The sequence below is a fragment of the Mirounga leonina genome, unplaced genomic scaffold (genome assembly GCF_011800145.1).
Source record: "Mirounga leonina isolate KUSES-001 unplaced genomic scaffold, KU_Mleo_1.0 Mir_174, whole genome shotgun sequence".
Lineage (NCBI taxonomy): Eukaryota > Metazoa > Chordata > Mammalia > Carnivora > Phocidae > Mirounga > Mirounga leonina.
Genome location: NW_023270451.1, coordinates 29,198,368 through 29,216,830, shown reverse-complemented (window position 1 = coordinate 29,216,830; position 18,463 = coordinate 29,198,368). Strand labels below are relative to the sequence as shown.

Here is an 18,463-nt window from a genome sequence, read left to right as displayed (position 1 = left end):
GCTCAACATCACTCATGAGGGAAATGCAAACCCAAACTGTAGTGAGATATCACCTCATATCTGTCAGAGTGGCTAAAATCAAAACACAAGAAACAACAAGTGTTGGTGAGGATGTGGAGAAAAAGTAACCCTCCTATACTTGGGGTGGGAATGGAAATTGGTACAGCCTGTGTCAAAAACAGTATGGAGGATCCTCAAATAATTAAAAAGAACTACCCCCTTACCCAGTAAATTGCACTACTGGGTATTCACCCAAAGAATACAAAAACACTAATTTGAAGCGGTAAATGCACCCTTGTTTGTTGTGTTATTTACAATAGGAAAATTATGGAAGCAGCCCAGGTGTCCTTCAGTAGATAAGAACACACACATAAACCTACACATACATACAACAGAATATTATTCAGCCTCTAAGAAAGAATAAAATCTTGCCTTTTGCAACAACATGGATGGAGCTAGAGAGTATAATGTCAAGTGAAATAAGTCAGAGAAAGACAAATATGATATACTTTCACTCATGTGGAATTTAAGAAAAAAAATGAACAAAGAAAAACAATAAATTAAAAAACAGACTTTTAACTCTAGAGAACAGATAGTTACCAGAAGGGAAGTGGGTAGAGGGATGGGTGAAATAGATGAAGGGGATTAGAAATAGAATTATCTTGATGAGCACAGTAATATATAGAACTGCTGAATCACTGCATTATACACTTGAAACTAATACTCTGTTTACTATACTATACTATAATAATTTTTTTTTAAATCAAGGATTATTTGGGGGAAAAAATTCTACGTACCCTTCAAGGCACAGCTTCAGTATCCTACCCATCTACTTTGGGAAATTGTATATTAAACAATCTCAGAGACTCATAGTACAGATTAGGGTACTAACAAGTCTGAGGGAAAAAGCATGCATGGATGAAGAAAATGTATCTATATATGATAGAATATTATACAGGTGTAAAACTTAATGAGCTCTTGGTATTTGTGACAACATTGATGGACCTTGAGGAGATTATGTTAAGTGAAATAAATCAGAAAAAGACAAATACTGTATGATCTTACGTATGTGTGGAAGCTTAAAAAAAAATCGAAACTCTTAGATAAATAGAATACATTGGTGTTTACCAGAGCTGTTGGAAGAGGTGGGCAAAATGCATGAAGATAGTCAAAAGGTAAAAACTTCCAGTGATAAGGGAATGTGATGTATACCATGGCAACCATAGTTAATAATACTGCATTGCATATTTGAAAGTTGTTAAGAGTGGATCCTAAAAGTTCTCATCATAAGAAAAAACCCTCTGTGTACGGTGATGGATGTAAACAGACTTACTGTGGTGATCATTTAACACACAGTTGACCCTTGAACAATATGGGGGTTAGGTGAGCTAACCCTCCTACCCTGCCCCTGTGCAGTGACAATCCACCTACAACTTTTGACTCCCCCCAAACTTAACTACTGATAGATTACTGCTGACTAGAAGCCTCATCAATAATCAAGAGTGTCCATTAACACTCTTTTTTGTTATAGGTGTTATATAATGTATTCTTACAATAAAGCAAGCTATAGAAAAAAAATTAAGAGAAACAGAAGGAAGATAAAATACATTTACAGTACTGTATCAAAAAATGCACATATCTGTGCAATTCAACTGGTGTTTTACAAGGGTCAAGTATCTATACAAATATGGAGTCATACTGTACACCTGAAACTAATATAATGTATATCAATTATACTTTGATAAAAAATTTAAAATATGTCTATATTATATAAAAATGAAATACTAGTAACAAGTCAAACCAAGTAAAAGGTGTAAACATTTGAAAGTTAGTCCCTCCACCTAAATGTTATTCCCTAGAGGAGCACTACTACAAATTTAGCATATACCCATCCAGATTTCTTATGAAAAATGACATTTTACTTAAATGGGATCCTACTGGCTGCTCCTGTATTTCCTGTTATATGTCTTTTTAAACTCAATATTATGTTGACTATTTTAAGAATTTCAGTCTACTTTGTTCCTTTCAATTACAACGTTTTCATTTTCACTGTTGTGTAGCATTCCACTGCCTGGATTAATCATCCTTTGGTAGATGGATATTAAGGCTTTTTCTCATTTTTCATTGTTCTAAACAATGGTGAAAAACAACACTGAGTTTCACTGATGTTTTAAATCTTTGGTATTTATCACTCTTTTATCATGAATAAAGCAGAACAATGTTTTTTAAGAGGTTAGAAACTTTACAATCCAATGTATAGACTAGCACTTGGTTGGTTTGCTAGGCTTGTGTTGTAAACTTGAAATCATTGCTACCCTCTTCTACATTCTTCCTGTATTGTATTCTTCCAGGGAAATACTAGGAATAAATTTTCTAGGATCCCTTTTCTTAATCGTTCTAAGATATACTCAGCAAAGGAGAGGCATTCAAGGATATTAGTTTTTAGAGAAAACTAAAATCAGAATTTAAAATTGGATAGTCTTGATTGACTTGTGCTGAAATTAATCTTACACAAATCAATTTTGATGATCCGACTTAATTTGCCTGATTTGAAGTTCTGATTCAGTTGGGTCAGTGTACTACCACTGAACATTTACAATTGTTAGACTATATGGAAGTTTTGCAAATGACAATTTTCAAATGGCTCCCATAAAAACAGTGACAGGAAGCAACTTCCAAGGTCACTGGTGGTTTTGTGCCTTCAGGAACAGGCAACAGTTTTTATCCTTCTCTTGTAGGGTCCTATTTCTGCTGTTCTGTCTGTATAAGAGGTGCTTTATCGGTTGGTATAGTGACTGAGCGTGGAACCCTTTTCATACCGATTTGATCTGTTTGAAGTTTAGTGAACTTGGTCACTCTGAAATCCAGTTGGTAAAACCCAGTAATGTGTTTGTTGAAACCAGGCCAGATGGTAATATCGTCAGTTGACATAAGGGTTTTATCAGAGATGGCAAATAATTCTTTGAACTAGCCAAGATCACATTTCAGAAACAGGAATTCTAGAAACTTGTTGGATTAGGATAACCAGTGTATAGATTTTTGAATACATAAAAGTTTTCTTCAGCTGCTCTTTAATCTATTTTGTTGATAAATCTATGATAGTTCCATTGCTAAGAGCATGCCATCATAATGATAAAGTATTTTGCCCCAAAATATGCAAAAGGATTCATATGTTGAATATATCAGCCTATTCCATAATCTTAGTTGGATGTCTTATCTTTTAAATACATGTTGGAAAATGAAATATATAAAAATGTCACTTCACTGATTTTTGGAATATGATATATGTGATATAACTAGAAATCTTATCTGGGAAGATAAGTGTGATAAGGGATTTTCAGAATCCTTGAGGAATTTTTGGTTGAGTGTATTTCTTTAGGATGATGGATATCTTATATTTTAGATTTTGTATCAGAATTGTTATGATAGTCCTGACTTGTTTTATCTATAAAGGAACATAAATAATCAAAATCTATCTTGAAAGAGTCAGTTCTTTTGTACTTCAGGGGCCAGGAGATCTAAAGATAAGCAAAGTATCAGGATAGTGATTGTCTCTGAAGATCGCTGAGACAATTTAAAGAGATTCATGGATGGAGAAACAGAATAATGTAAATATTTTACAATTTCAAATTCAGTTTTTCTCTTCTTTATTCTGTATATTTCAGGGTGGCATATACAGTCAGATATTATGTATAAAAATGGAAGGAATCATAGTTTTCCTTAAGTGAAAGAAACATTTTCTATAACAAGTTTATCGTAATTTTGTATCCTCCTTTTTTCCTTCATAGTAGAGATAATTAAGATAAAGTCTTGTTCTAAATAGAGTATTAAGAAATTTTAGTAGAATCACTGAGAATTAGGACTTACGTGTGGTCTTGATTTGCGTCATGTTACTTGAGTTATCTCTTGGTCCTGGTATTTTTGTGAACAAAGCTTAAAGAAAGTTAAAATTGTTCTGTGGACTCTAATGAATCTCTGTATTTTATAGACATTGTCACAATAATTAATCCTTATATCAATCCCATCAAATAAGAATTATTAGCATTTCACAAATAAGAAAATAAAAGCTTTGAAAGACTACCTAACTTGTATGAGCTAGAGAGTATCTAAGGGTGTCAGGATTGAAACCCAGTCCTATACCCATCTAAAGCCTATGTTCAGAAACACTAGTCATTATTAATTCTGTAATATTTCTGCCCATAATCTTGGGACTCAGTTTTCTTAATATTGTTCATTTTTACCATTCACACTTTAAGATATTTGTTTGAATAAGAAACAAATGTTAGCAGTTTTGTCTTTGTTATTGTTAAACCCATGATTTTGATCCTTTAGTTTTCCTTGCAATAATCTGAAGTCAAAGAGCCAGAAGTGAGTTGAAAAGTGGATTGAATTGAAAAGTGCCTCCATCAGTCTTTCCTCTTTTTAGAAAACAGAGGAATGACATTATTTTTTTATTTCCATTGATCCCACTTGTAGGCAGGGGTGGGAATCACTAGATAGGACTGTTATTTGAATAGTGCATTTGCTGTAAGACAATTTAAGAGTTAAATAACCTCTTTATTAACATCCAGTTTTGTCATTTAAATATTTCTTAACACTGGAGGACATTGAGCTTTCTCTCCTTTTTTCTTATCTACTTCTGTGGTTGTAAATACCAACCTACATGCTTAAATCTGATAATTTATCTTCTAACTCAAAACATTTTTTAAAAACTGGAAAATAAAACCTGGAACTTAGGCATCCAATTGCCTGACATCTCCACTTAGATACCTCATATCACTCACCCCAGTACCCACTATCCTAACACTAACCTACTATCCTAATACTTCAACTTGAGAGCAGGCATCCAGATTAGTATTACAGTGATTAACCACAGTCATAATAAAACACATGAGATAACCACACAGTGGACCCCAGACTCCCTCCACTCTGACCAGTAAAGAGCTTAGCCTCTTTTGCTGAGCCATGCCACAAAACAAATACGGCATAGAGCAAGTGACCAAATATATTAGCAGAAAGTGATGGAGAGAAAAAGGAAAATAAACACTATTTCAAGAAACAGAAAAAAAAAGTACTATAAAACATATTTCATAAATAAATTTTTAAATTTCACCCTTTTGTAATCTGTATGTAGCAGAATAGATGTAGATAGATAGTATGTGTATACACACGTATACGCATACATACTCTCATTTGTTAATGTCAGCTTTTTATCAGGTATCCTAATATTATCAGATTATGTTTTTTGATGTTCCTATTAAAAAACAAATGCTGAGTGAAGGGTCATAGATATTTTCATGTTCAGTGTGTCACCTTGATATACACAGTAAAAATTTTAGAGAATCAAAGACATTATTATTTAAAGTACCTTTTCTGTAGTCAAATCTTCAAGTTTAACAAAAAGCAAATTGATAGTCTATTGTAAGTTAATATAACTACAAATTACCTCTTTAATATAATTGTGATAATTTAAATGTAGGCACGTACATATGTATGTTCATATGTGTAAGCATGTGTATATGCTTATACATGTAACCTGAGAAGCTTAGTTTTTAGGACTATTCTAGTGTAAATATTCAAGATGGTTAAAGTAGATGATCATAAATTATGAATGGCTTTACTTGATATTATTTTGACTTAATGCTTCAGGGATGTTCCCCAGAATGGAGGGAGATATTTAAAGAATATGGTCTGCCATACATTTTGTACCTGACCTAGTGCCATCTCCACAGAGACCCGTTGCCCAGAGATTGTTTTAGTTGTGCATGCTCAGAGAGTGTTAAGCAGCGTCATGATGAATACAGGCCACACTAATAATCTGTCTGTGAAATATGTTATTAGTTTCAATGAGAGAATAATTATCTAACTTCTGTGTGACTGCTTTTTTAATAATTTTGAGTTTAATTGGAAAAAAAAAGGTGAAAATGTTGGGAAAAATGTGGTCTGTTACCCAGAGGGAAAGCAAAGGCAAATCCTGTACAGCATTTTATCTTTTGTGTTAATCTTCTAACATCTTTCATGCTATGTGTTAGGTCTTGTGTGTGTGGAGGGGGGCAGTGCTATTAAGTTAATATCCTAAGAGCTGGCAGTACAACTCTATTTAAAAGGGAAAAATTTATTCCTTAAAAAAAAAAAGCTTGATAAATAATTGGCGAGTTAATGTTTTTGAAACACTTAGGATTGCTAAACTACCATTTTCAGAAGTCCATCATAGAACTCTTGTATATAGAATATTCTGTATCTTGTATATCCCATATATGAGAGTTCTGTAGGATGAGCACATGCCCCATATCTATGCACCTGGTATTGGAAAGAGAGCTATGTTGGTGTTAGAGAAGGATTATTGAGCAAGAATGGCTAGGTTAGATACCTAATGGGTTAATGTTCTACAGGGCAACGGCTATAACTTTGGGGACATTTTCTCCCTGACAGGAATCATTTATGTTTGTATCAGACAACAATCTACAAGTTAACTTTAAGTTTGCCTTCTCTGGGCTTTTAATTAATAATATATACGAAGTCAAAGATACTGTCTCATAGGTAATTAAACAATCCTTAGATGGGCTGGTTAAACAGTGCTCCAATGTAAAATTAGAAAGATTTGCTGCTTTCTCTTTGCCTTATTTCTAAGTTGTGAACATTTTTTTCCCCCTAACAGAATAGTCATTGATGTGTAAGTAGCACTCTGTAAATGTTTTTAAAACATAAGAAAATGGTTTAGGTGGTGACACACTGGGAGCTTATGTTCAGGGTTAAGCTTAGAGTATAAAACCCATCTGTATAAAATAGGAATTTCTTTTTTGTTTCCAAGAGGGAGGAGAGATGAGATAATGGAGAAGAGGCCAGAAAGAACATGAGTCTGGGAAAAAACATGAGACTGAGCACTGCATGGGGGGAGGCCAAGAGAAACCAAAAGCTGTGGCATTACCAGAAGGAATTTTGAAAACAAATATCTAAGATTTCAAGTTTTTTTTTATTGTGCAGTAGAAAATCTAATCCATTTCTTTTGCCTTATATTCTTTAGTAAATTCTGTGCTCATGAATGTTTTATGTGTCTTTTAATTTTATTTTTAGAAACTGGTTAAAGGGCTCAATTACATTGGTAGATGATTCACTTTTAAGACATTTATGTATTAACAACTTTTGAACCCAACTGTGTGCTAAGCATGTATGACTTGCTGGACAGACTGTGTTTAATCAACTTCAGAGAACAGAGCCTTTATGGAGCTGATAGCTTAGTGCAGAAGTCAGGCAATAAATAAACACATAAATATATAACTGTAACTTTTGGTGAGTGCTATAAGAATGAATAGGATTCAGTGATAGAGATTAGTAGGTTTAGAGATGTATTTTAATGACATCATCCAAGAAAGCCCCTCTAGGAAGAGGCCTTGAGGCAGACCTGAAGCAGAGACCACCCAAGAAAAAGGAGGTGTCCCTGTGTTTTAGTTTCTAAGGGCTGCCATAACAACCACAAGCTTGGTGGCATAAAACAACAGAAATGTATTTTCTCTCAGTTGTGGAGGCCAGAAGTAAAAAATCCAGGCGTCAGCAGGGCGGTTCCTTCTGGAGGCTCGGGGGGGGGGGGGGGAGACAGATCCATGCCTCTGTCCTAGATTCTGGTGGCAGCCAGTAATCCTCGATGTGCCTTGGATTATAATTGCATTACTGTGATCTCTGCCTCTGTCTTCACATTGTCTTCTGCTCTTGAGTGTCTCTGTGTCACAAGTCTCCCTTTGCCTTTCTCTTGTAAGGAAACTGTCATTGGATTTCAGACACACCCTGAATCCAGGATGAACTCCATTGAAATTCTTGGTTACATCTGTGCAATTTAACCCACTACACTAGGCAGAGGGATTAACGTGAACCAAGACAAAGTTGTGGTAAAGAGCTTAGCTTGTTCAAGGAAAGAAAGAACATTTAGGATGAGAGGAAGAACAGATCAAATTGAGTTGATGTGGTAGGCAGTGTTGTCCTGTTGTCAGCTACATCAATGACTAGAATTAGAGAATAAGCCTCATGTGTGAGTTTTCAGCCACATGGGGAATAATTTGGGCTTCACAGGACCTGGAATGGGGATTAAAGTTGTCTGTGAAATTCATTTGATATTCAGTTTACTAATATTTATCTCTTCTATCCAATATTCTCAATGCCTTGTGACTTAACGAACTTACTCTAAGTGGATATGCTACAAACTTATGTGTAAATTATCTTCAAAATTACCACTTGGCTTGTTCATTCTAAAGAGGTCATTTTTTTTTTAAGGGCTCTGGTCTCTCTCGTTGTGACCATATCCCATTTCTGAGGTCGATGCCTAATGGTATTTTTTCTCTTTCACATTTATGTGAAAGAGAGTGAAACCTAAGACAGTGCCATAGTATTGTTCAGGTTATATGGACCAAGCCTTGTCCTATGGTGTTTAAATATATGGCACTACAGAGAATTGTTACAGTTGTATATGTCACCAATTTGAAAAGCCTGTTTAGGTCTCTCTTTTTTTTTTTAAAGATTTTATTTATTTATTTGACAGAGAGACAGCGAGAGAGGGAACACAAGCAGGGGGAGTTTGAGATGGGAAGCAGGCTTCCCGCTGAGTAGGGAGCCCGATGTGGGGCTCGATCCCAGGGCCCTGGGATCATGACCTGAGCCGAAGGCAGACACTTAACGACTGAGCCACTCAGGTGCCCCTGTTTAGGTCTCTTTTTAAGATATGCCAGTGGAATTCAGCTTAAAGTATAAAATAACCTGCTTTGGAGTCTTACTGAATCTGAAAAATTCCTGTCCAAGTAAATGAATTCTATTAGCATCAGTTTTGTCTCCTGGTAAGGAATTCATTTTAAAACTCTTTTCTTCAGGAACACCACTTTATAAGATTTTATTTATTTATTTGACAGAGACAGAGACAGCAAGAGCAGGAACACAAGCAGGGGGAGTGGGAGAGGGAGAAGCAGGCTTCCCGCTGGGCAGGGAGCCCGATGTGGGGCTCGATCCCAGGAGTCTGGGATCATGACCTGAGCCGAAGGCAGCCGCTTAACAACTGAGCCACCCAGGCGCCCCTAGGAACACCACTTTATATAATTGAGGACAACTTATAAAAAGGCAGCAGTGTGCAACTGGATTATAGATTACGGCTTCATTAAGTACAAATAATAAAGAGACTTCTTTTAACCTCTTAAATGTGGCTTTTCTACGTCCCTATCTACTGATGTGGTGCCGAGATTACTGATGTGTCCCAATCGCAAACCTCCCTCCAGGTAGGGTCAAAATCATTTTTGAACATTTTAGGGTATATATCTTTAATATTGTCAGCCCCTAGCTTCAATGTTGAAATACTAATAACAGTAATAAACCCACTTTAGGAACCTTTCTAATCAAATGATAGTATTTTTTGCATTTCTGAATAGTTTATATTAACAATTTCTACTGCTTATAATTTCCTTTGAAAATAATTTAACAGCAGCATCCCTATAAAGGAAACCATTTGATGACTAGTCTTAAGTGCTGCTGAGAAAATAATTGAGAAGTAGGATAGAACAAAGTCAATTCACCCTAACATATACCTGTGTACCTTCCTTATGCAAAGCAAAATGGAAATAAACATTAGATTACAATTGGTCTGTTAGGCAGTCGAAGGACTTCAAAAAATAATTTATAGGATACAGAAGTTTGTACTTAATGAGCATTTTCCTCAAGTATGCATTGATTATGTGCAATGCACATTGAAGGACATTGTGGGCCCATAATTTTTAATAATTTAATTGGAAAAATATGCCAAATGGCAATTTAAAAATTAAAAGCACAGTGGATGAATTAATTCATTTGACCTAAGATGCTTATAGATCAACGAAAAGAGCTAACATAGAGCTTTCCATGGAGAAGCAGCTGAGATACACCTCACTGCCAAAATGTAACCTGAACCAAAAAAGCAGTTTGGAAGATAAGATTGTTTGCTGAGATGGCATTTAAACATGGTTAAGGAAATAGCCACACCTTATGACAAATGTGAGATTGTGTAGAATAATTTAATGAATATTTTGCAGAAAAATGTATAAAATCATACTCATGTCAGATTTATATTTTCCTTTGAAATATAAAAGGCTTCTCAGCAATTTCTATCTCTTAAGAAAATTATAAGTTACTGGTTTGTTTTATTTCTTATGTTTAACTTGGAAGCTTATTTGTCTGTCGTTACATGGCTGTGAATAATGAGACAATAAGATTAAAGCAATATTTTATTATTTTAAGTCTATCTCTATTTTGTTACTTTCCTTTTTTTCCCTTTTGGATAAGTAAATATACTTCTGGTGTTGGGACAAGACTTAGAGCAGGAAAAAAAAAAATAATAGAAATTGTCTTTTTTTTTTTTTTAGTCAACAAAGCCCTTTTGAACAAATAATAGTACTAGATCAAACAACTTATAAATTTTTGGTTAAAAACACAAAAATTAAGAGCATGAAGTCTTTTTTATTAATAAATATTCTTTATAGAAAATGTAGTAAGAGGACTTATTTTCCTTTTACAAATGATTCCATTTAAAAATCTAGTATTAAAATTAGAACAATAGGTATAGTTAGGTTGTAATAAACAGACCCTATAAAGAATCATGTCTTAGAAAACAGTTGTCATAGTCTTCTGGCTCTTCCTTCTGTTCCCTGAGTAAAGTTACCTAGTTAGCCTTTCTAGCATAACTGATTGATTAGCTCAGCTTCCTTCTCAAAGCGAAGGAGAAAACTTCAGCTCAGTGGCATGCTTTCTTTCATCCCATTCTCATTCTGCTAGCCTCATTTTCTTCTTAGTTAAAAATAAGTTAGAGGTTTGTATACTTCCAACAGCTATAAAATTTACTGCTCAGCAAGATAAAAATATGGGATTTAGTATGGTGTATATATTTATTACAGAATATTATTATCTTACAGATTATTCTTTATTTAGAACTCTCAAAACCTGCACTGGATAAGTTAAACAGGCAAGGAAAACATTATTCAAGATTATTGAAATAGAGGTCAAGACTATTGCAGTAGGAGAGAAGACTGAACTCAACTCTGCTCAAAAGGCTGGAGAATTTTTAAGGACTGGGGTGAGCTAGTGAAAAACTAATGGAGGATACATTAGTACGGAGGTTCATCAAGGTGATTAGGTTAATTGTGTTTGCCAGTTGGGGATTATGGAAATTAAGCTCTACCCACCACCTGAAACACCGTCTTTCTGGATGATTATATTTCAAAGGGTTTGGCTCCTAGGTCTTTGAGAAAGATGTTCTTGTGTTATAAAACTGGCAAGATGCTGGAAGATTTATATTTCAAAGGGGCAGAGAATGAATTTCCAATGGCAGGTTTTCTAAAGTAAAAAAACGTATTCCTGTGTTCCAAAGTAAGAAAACTTTTATTTTCTAAAGAAAAAAAGAGATGTTAGAGGGCTAGAGTCACAAAGGAACTTGTCTAAAGTTTAATCAAGCTGAGGGATGTTTTGATCAAAACTAAAGCCAAGGGGCGCCTGGGTGGCTCAGTTGGTTAAGCGACTGCCTTTGGCTCAGGTCATAATCCTGGAGTCCCAGGATCAAGTCCCGCATCGGGCTCCCTGCTCGGCAGGGAGTCTGCTTCTCCCTCTGACCCTCCCGACCCTCCCCCCTCTCATGCTCTCTCTCTCTCAGTCTCTCTCTCAAATAAATAAATAAAATCTTTAAAAAAAAAAACAAAAAAACAAAACAAAACAAAAAAACTAAAGCCAAGATCAATTGGCCATGTTTCCAGAGGTTATCTAATATTCTTTTTATAAAGGTTATTTTATTTCCAAGTAGTTGTCAAAGCTAATTACCAGTTGGGTCTATAAAAAATATGAATATAGTTACATTGCTACTATCATTTATCACTGGCTTTATCTCCAGATTCTAAACTTAAAAAGTATAATTGCTTTGGGACAAAACTCTGTCCCCGCCGAAGTTCATATGTTAAAGTTTTAACTCATAATGTGACCAATGCTAATAATACTATATTTGGAGATACGGTTTTTAGGAATTAATTAAATGAGGTCATGATGGTGGGATCTTAAACCTATAGGACTGGTGGCTTTATAAGAAGAGAAAGAGAAGGATATCTTTATCCTCCATGTGAGGACATAGGGAGAAGGTGGCCATTTGCAGGCCAGGAAGAGAACTATCATTAGAACCTGACCATACTTGCACCCTAATATTGGACTTCAAGCCTCTGGAACTGTGAGAAAATAAACGTTTGTTGTTTAAGCTGTCCAGACTATGGTGTTTTGTCATGGCAACCCAAGATGACTAGTACAGTAATGGAAATAGCATACTTTAAAATAATGTGGTACAAGATAGGTTGACATAGCCTGAAGCGTATAGTCTTCAGGGTTACTTATCTGATAACTTCAGGTCCGCAATGACTTTTCTTTGCAGTAGGATTGATGTGGATTTTCAGTGAATGAAGACCATAATCCATTTAGTAACTTAACAAGTTTTTGGTTGTATTTATTGGATGGTACACTTTTTTTTTTTTTTTTTACATTACACCTTGGAGTGCATCTAGAGTAAGGATAAATAAAGGCAACTAGCAGTAACTTTTGACTCAATACCTATCAACAGAATCATTATAATCCAGTCCAGGTTAGAGTATGTCTTTGGGTCAGTTTCAGCTGCATAGATTGGGGTGGGTGGGAAACAAGAGCATTTTCTGAATTTCTTCCACTAGCTGAATGAGTGGTTGGTGTGGGGATGAGGAGTGTAGACCCATATGCATAATTTTTCCTTATTATAAATCATTTCCATGAGATTGTAATTCCACTGGATGAAGGGACTTGACTGCCTTGTTTACCTCGATGGAGATAACTTCTAAAATAGTGTCTGTGACATACTCATTCAATCAGTAGTTTCTTAACATACAAATGAATGAAATAAAGAGTAGAGTGAATTAATACTGCAAACACAGATGAAGGTCATTTTAGGAACTATTATTTGAAAAATATTGAAAAAATAGATTTTTCTGTAGGTAGTAAAGAACTACTGAAAATTTCCAAGAGGAGACATGATAATTTGTTTGGCACTGATTATGTTTTTGTTTGTCAGACCAAATCCATGCTTTTTTTTTCAAACTGATCATTTATCTTTTTATAGATGCTGAAAGGATAATTAATGAGGAAATGATTACTTTAAAATTCTTTGAATTTGAAAACATTTTCTGTAGAGTTTTGAAGCTAGTTTTATTAAGAAAGACGTAGATTAACTTTATAAGATTGGCTAAAAAATAAGGCTAAAACACTTATATGTTTTTAATAATACAAGGTAGGAGTCTATATTTTTAGTTAGAAGTACCAGTGCGTTTTTTTCTTTTGGTTTTGAGTGAAACTGAAGGAAATTATATGCAATTTTTTAGCTTCTACAAAATGTTCTTGAGGTATAATATACATACAGAAAACTGCGTATATCATAAACAGTTCAATTAATTTTCATAAAATGAACATTTTCAATTAAACTGGGAAGCCCCCATCATGCAAGAATAACCATTCTTCTACTTTCTAAAATAGATTAGGTTAACCTGTCTTCATATTTTATGTAAGTGGACTTACACTTCATGCACATCTTTGTGTCTAACTCTTTTGCTCAATGTTACGTTGGAGTCCACCATATTTTTTTCCTAGTTTGTAGAGTGTTAACTCTCACTATCATATGGAACTACATGCATGCATATATACTTAAAGAACTGCTGCATCCCAGGGTGTGCTTATGCTCTGTTATTGCAGCTGCTGCCAAAATTTTCCAAAATTTCACCAGTTTACCCACTCAACGGGAATTTTTGAGAACTTCCATTATTCTACATCCTTTCCAACACTTGGTATTACCTTTTTAAAAATTGATTTTAGCCTTTCTAATAGAGATCTAATGATAAATGAATTCTGGTTTTTATTTCCTTATGAAAAAAAATGTGCACGGTTTCACCTGCATTCTGGCCATGAAGATACTTCCTTTTGTGGGCTATCAGGTCTTTGGCACAAGTTTTCGGTTGAGTTGGTATGTAAGAGATTTTTATATATGATGCATTTATTTTTATTCTTGTTGTCTTTTAATAAACAATTTTCAGTCACTAAACAGCCCTTTTAGTCCCTTGTTTAAAAAATATTTACCAGCACCACGTTCATAAAGATGTTTCATATTTTATTTTAAAATACGTATGGTTTTAACTTTTGTGTTTGGATTGGCAGTCAATCTAGATTTGTGTTTTGTGAAGGATGGATGGGTCCAGGTAGATTTGTCTCATAAGAACATCTAATTAATCTCATACCATTTGTAGAAAAGATGCCTTTTTCCCATTGTACAACAGAGTTACCTTTGTCATAAATTAGGTGACTGGAATGTATAGACAAATTTGTGCACACTCCATTTTTTTTTCCATTGGGAAGTCTATCCTTGTGCCTATCCCACATTGTCTTAATATAGCTTTATAGTGAGTTTTGATATTTGGTAATGTTAGTACTCAAGATTTTTCTTCAAAAGATTTGTTCTATATTAATTTTAGGATCATCTGGTTTCCACCAGAATTCCTGAGATTTAGATTGGGATTCATACCACTTAGGATCTACTGCTGCACAATGAATCACCTCCAAATTAAACAGCATACAGCAACACATACTATCTCAAACACTTAGCTATCTGGTGGTTCTGATATAGTATCTCTCAGGAGGTTGTCAAGATATCTGTTGGGGCTGCATTCATATGAAAGCTTGACTGAGGCTGGACTATCCACTTTCTTTTTTTTTTTTTTTAAGATTTTATTTATTTGACAGAGAAAGACACGGCAAGAGAGGGAACACAAACGGGGGGGTGAGGGAGGGAGAAGCAGGCTTCCCGCCGAACAGGGAGCCTGATGTGGGGCTCAGTCCAGGACCCTGGGATCATGACCTGAGCCTAATGCAGATGCTTAATGACTGAGCCACCCAGGTGCCCCATGGACTATCCGCTTTCTATAAGACTCACTGTTAACTCACTCAGTTCCTCGCTCTTAGCTGGGCCTTTCTACAGGGGTGATTGAGTGATCTCAAGGCAGGGTAGGTAGATTGCTTTCCTCAGAGCAAGTGATCCAAGAGAGAGTAATGGTGAGAGAAAGTGACCAAGATGGAAGCTGTGGAATCTTTGATAAACTAGTTTCTGAAGTGATATGCTATCATTTCTATAGCATTCTGTTGGTCACACAGACCAACCTTGGTATTATGTGGGAGGCCATTACAAAGGGGTATTAATATCAAGAGATAAGGATCATTGGAAATCAATATAGAGTCAGGGTTTCATTAAATCTATAGATAAATTTCGAAAGAATTGTATCCAAACATTACTGAGTCATATAACCAAATACATAATATATCCCTCCATTTATTTAGCTCTTCTTTAATATTCCTCAATGATGCAATTTAATTTTTAGTGTCATTTTCACACAGCCTTTGTTAGATTTACTTCTAAATATTTGACTTCCAATGCTGCTGTAGATTATTTCATTTTTAATTTCTATTGCTGCTATGAGCAATACAATTTAGTACATTGGTCTTGTATCTAGTCAAGTTTCTTAATTTGATTAGTAGTTCTAAATTTTTTCTAAACATTATTTTATGTATTCTAAGTGTACAATTATGTCACTACTAATAATAGTTTTATTATTTTCCAATCCTTAATGCTATTTTTTCTTCTTGCCTTATTACATTGGCTGGGGTTTCCAGTAAATATTGAAGATAAGTGATGATGATGAACATCATTGTCTCATTCCTATCTCCTGATTATTGAGGTATAATATGCATACAGTAAAGTGAATATCAGAAACATATATCTTAACTTTTGTTGCAAGCAGAACACCATCCACCCAATAAACTTAACATTATCAACAAGTCAGAAGTCCTCATCTTGGAAGTGTAATCAATCTCTTGACTTCAAACCACATTTTAACCTGTTTTTATATTTATGTAAATGGAATCATACAGTACATAATCTCTTGTGCCTCAATTTTTTTTGCTTTGCCACTCATGTTAGAATTTGGTGATATTCTTTATAAGGTAAAGTAAATTCCCTTCTATTTCTAGTTTGGCAAGAAGATTTTTTAAAAATCATAAATGGGTGGTGACTCTTATGAAATTGTTTTACTGTGTCTATGAAAATACTTGTTTTTCCTTATTTTTCCATTGATATGAACTTTCATAGTGATTTGATTATTAAACCAGGTTTTAATTCATGGAATAAGTCCCTTTTGGTCATGGTGTACCATTTATTTTTCTTTTTCATTATCACTGAATTTGACTTGCTTATAATTTATTTGGGATTTTTGTCTATATTCTTGAGAAAGATTCCTTAGTACTTTGCTTTTCTTATAATGTCTTTATCATGTTTTGGTAGCAAGTTTCTTCTGGCTTATTAAAGTATATTAGGGTATGTTCTCTTTCTATTATCAGAAGGAGTGTTGTGTAACATTAGTATTATCTATATCTTTAATATTTCAAAGAATTCACTGATGAAGACATCTAGACTTAGGGTCACTTTTGTGAGAATGTTTTCAATAGCAGGTTTAATTTCTTTACTTGGTACCAAGTAATTCAGGTTTTCTATGTGTTCTTCTCTTCCTATAGTTTTATTTTGAGGAATTTTTGCAGTTCATTCAAATAACCTAATTTATTACTAAAAAGTTGTTCATAATCTCTTATGATCTTTTTTGATGCAGCTAGGAACAGTGTAAATGCTACTGTATTACCATTTGTTGTCCCTGATTTTGTTGTTTGTTTTATTCTAATTTTTTCCTTACTCTATCTTGCTAGGGACTAATCAATTTTATTCATGTCTTCAGAAGTTTAAAGTTTGCTTCTTTTGAATGTTTGCATTATATTTTATTGACTTATTCTTTTTATTATTTCTTCCCTTTTATATTTTTAGATTTGAATTACTTTCCTCTTTCCACCTTCTTGAAGGAAAAGCATACATAATTTATCTTCATGCTTCCTATTTTCTAGTACTCACATTTAAAGTTATACATGTATTCATGATCTTAGAGGAAGAACTGTCCCAGCTTTTCACTGCTGAGTATGATGTCAGCTGTGGATCTGTCATATATGGCCTTTATTATGTTGATATAGGTTCTCTCTGTACCCATTTGGCTAAGGATTTTTATCATAAATGGATATTGAATTTTGTCAAATTCTTTTTTTATTAAGATGGTCATATCAATTTTTTTTTTCAATCTGAAAGTAGTCATTTATTAACTGACCAAATTACAAAAAGAATCATGGTAGATACCTTAGTTCATCCTGCTAATAAGCCTATTGATCTGATCTTCTCTGTTGCTAGCACCTCTACCTTCTACAAAATGGGAGGTTGTCTTCTTCATTCCCTGTCTTGGAGAAGATAACTTGAAGGGCCATCAGAAGTTGTTTGCATCTTTGAAATGTTTTCATGTCAAGAGATCTCATGAATCAGATCCTCCTCCCTGCAGATGCTGCCATATTTACTAAGAGATTGAGCAATCAATGTGTTATCTGTCAGGCAATGTGCTTCTTACTGATTTAGCCATAACTACACTTGTAAATCAGTTCATTTACCAACTTCAGGCTTGGGTCCCCCCATTCAATATATATGGTTCCACAATCCTTAGCATGTCAACTGAAGCCTTGTTGAACTTAACAAATGTGCCCCTGCAGATCTGGTGAAGGCAAAGAAGCTACAACACCTTTTGTACCTTTGGGCTCACACCATTGATAGCTCTGATCCTGATGACCAGTGCCGATTTGTGTTCCCCAAGTACATAGAATCTTGCCATCCTCACCATTCGAATCTCAGTTCTGTATATCTGCCTATATTTCTTGTGGTAATGCTTAGCTTTTTTCATAGATAAGCTTCCTCCCTGCCTTTTAAAAAGGCACCTTTTGGGCAAATTGCTTTCTCAGACGCTTGATCTTCAACTCTGCAAAATTCTTTTGTTTTTTCTTAAGGGTTTCTGGCACAGCCAGAAAAAAAAAAATAGAGATGATCATATATAGTTTTTATCCCTCATTTTGTTAATGCAGTGTATCACAATAACTGATTTGCAAATGGTAAATCATCCTTGCATCCCTGCAATAAATTTTACCTGACCAGGGTACATGATCTTTTTAATAAAATGTTAAATTCAGTTTGCTCATATTTTGTTGAGGATTTTTGCGTCTATGTTTATAAGGAATATGGCCTGTAATTTTCACTTCATCTAGTGTTCTTCTCTGATGTTGGTGTCAGGTTAATGCAGGCCTCATAAAATGAATTTGGATGAGTTCCCCCCTATTCTCTGTTTTTGGAAGAGTTTGAGAAGGGCTGGTATGTATTCTTTCAATGTTTGGTAGAATTTACCAGTGATAACCTTCTGGTCCTGGACTTTAAATTATTGGGAGGTTTTTGATTACTGATTCAATCTCCTTACTAGTAATGAGTCTGTTCAAATTTTCTGTTTCACCATGA

General features: G+C 34.6%; 1 pseudogene; it reads right to left on the bottom strand.

The window, feature by feature from the left end:
• Nucleotides 1-17,072: 17,072 nt before the first annotated feature.
• On the bottom strand, nucleotides 17,073-18,006 carry LOC118021285 (annotated as a pseudogene).
• Between the last annotated feature and the right edge of the window lie 457 nt (nucleotides 18,007-18,463).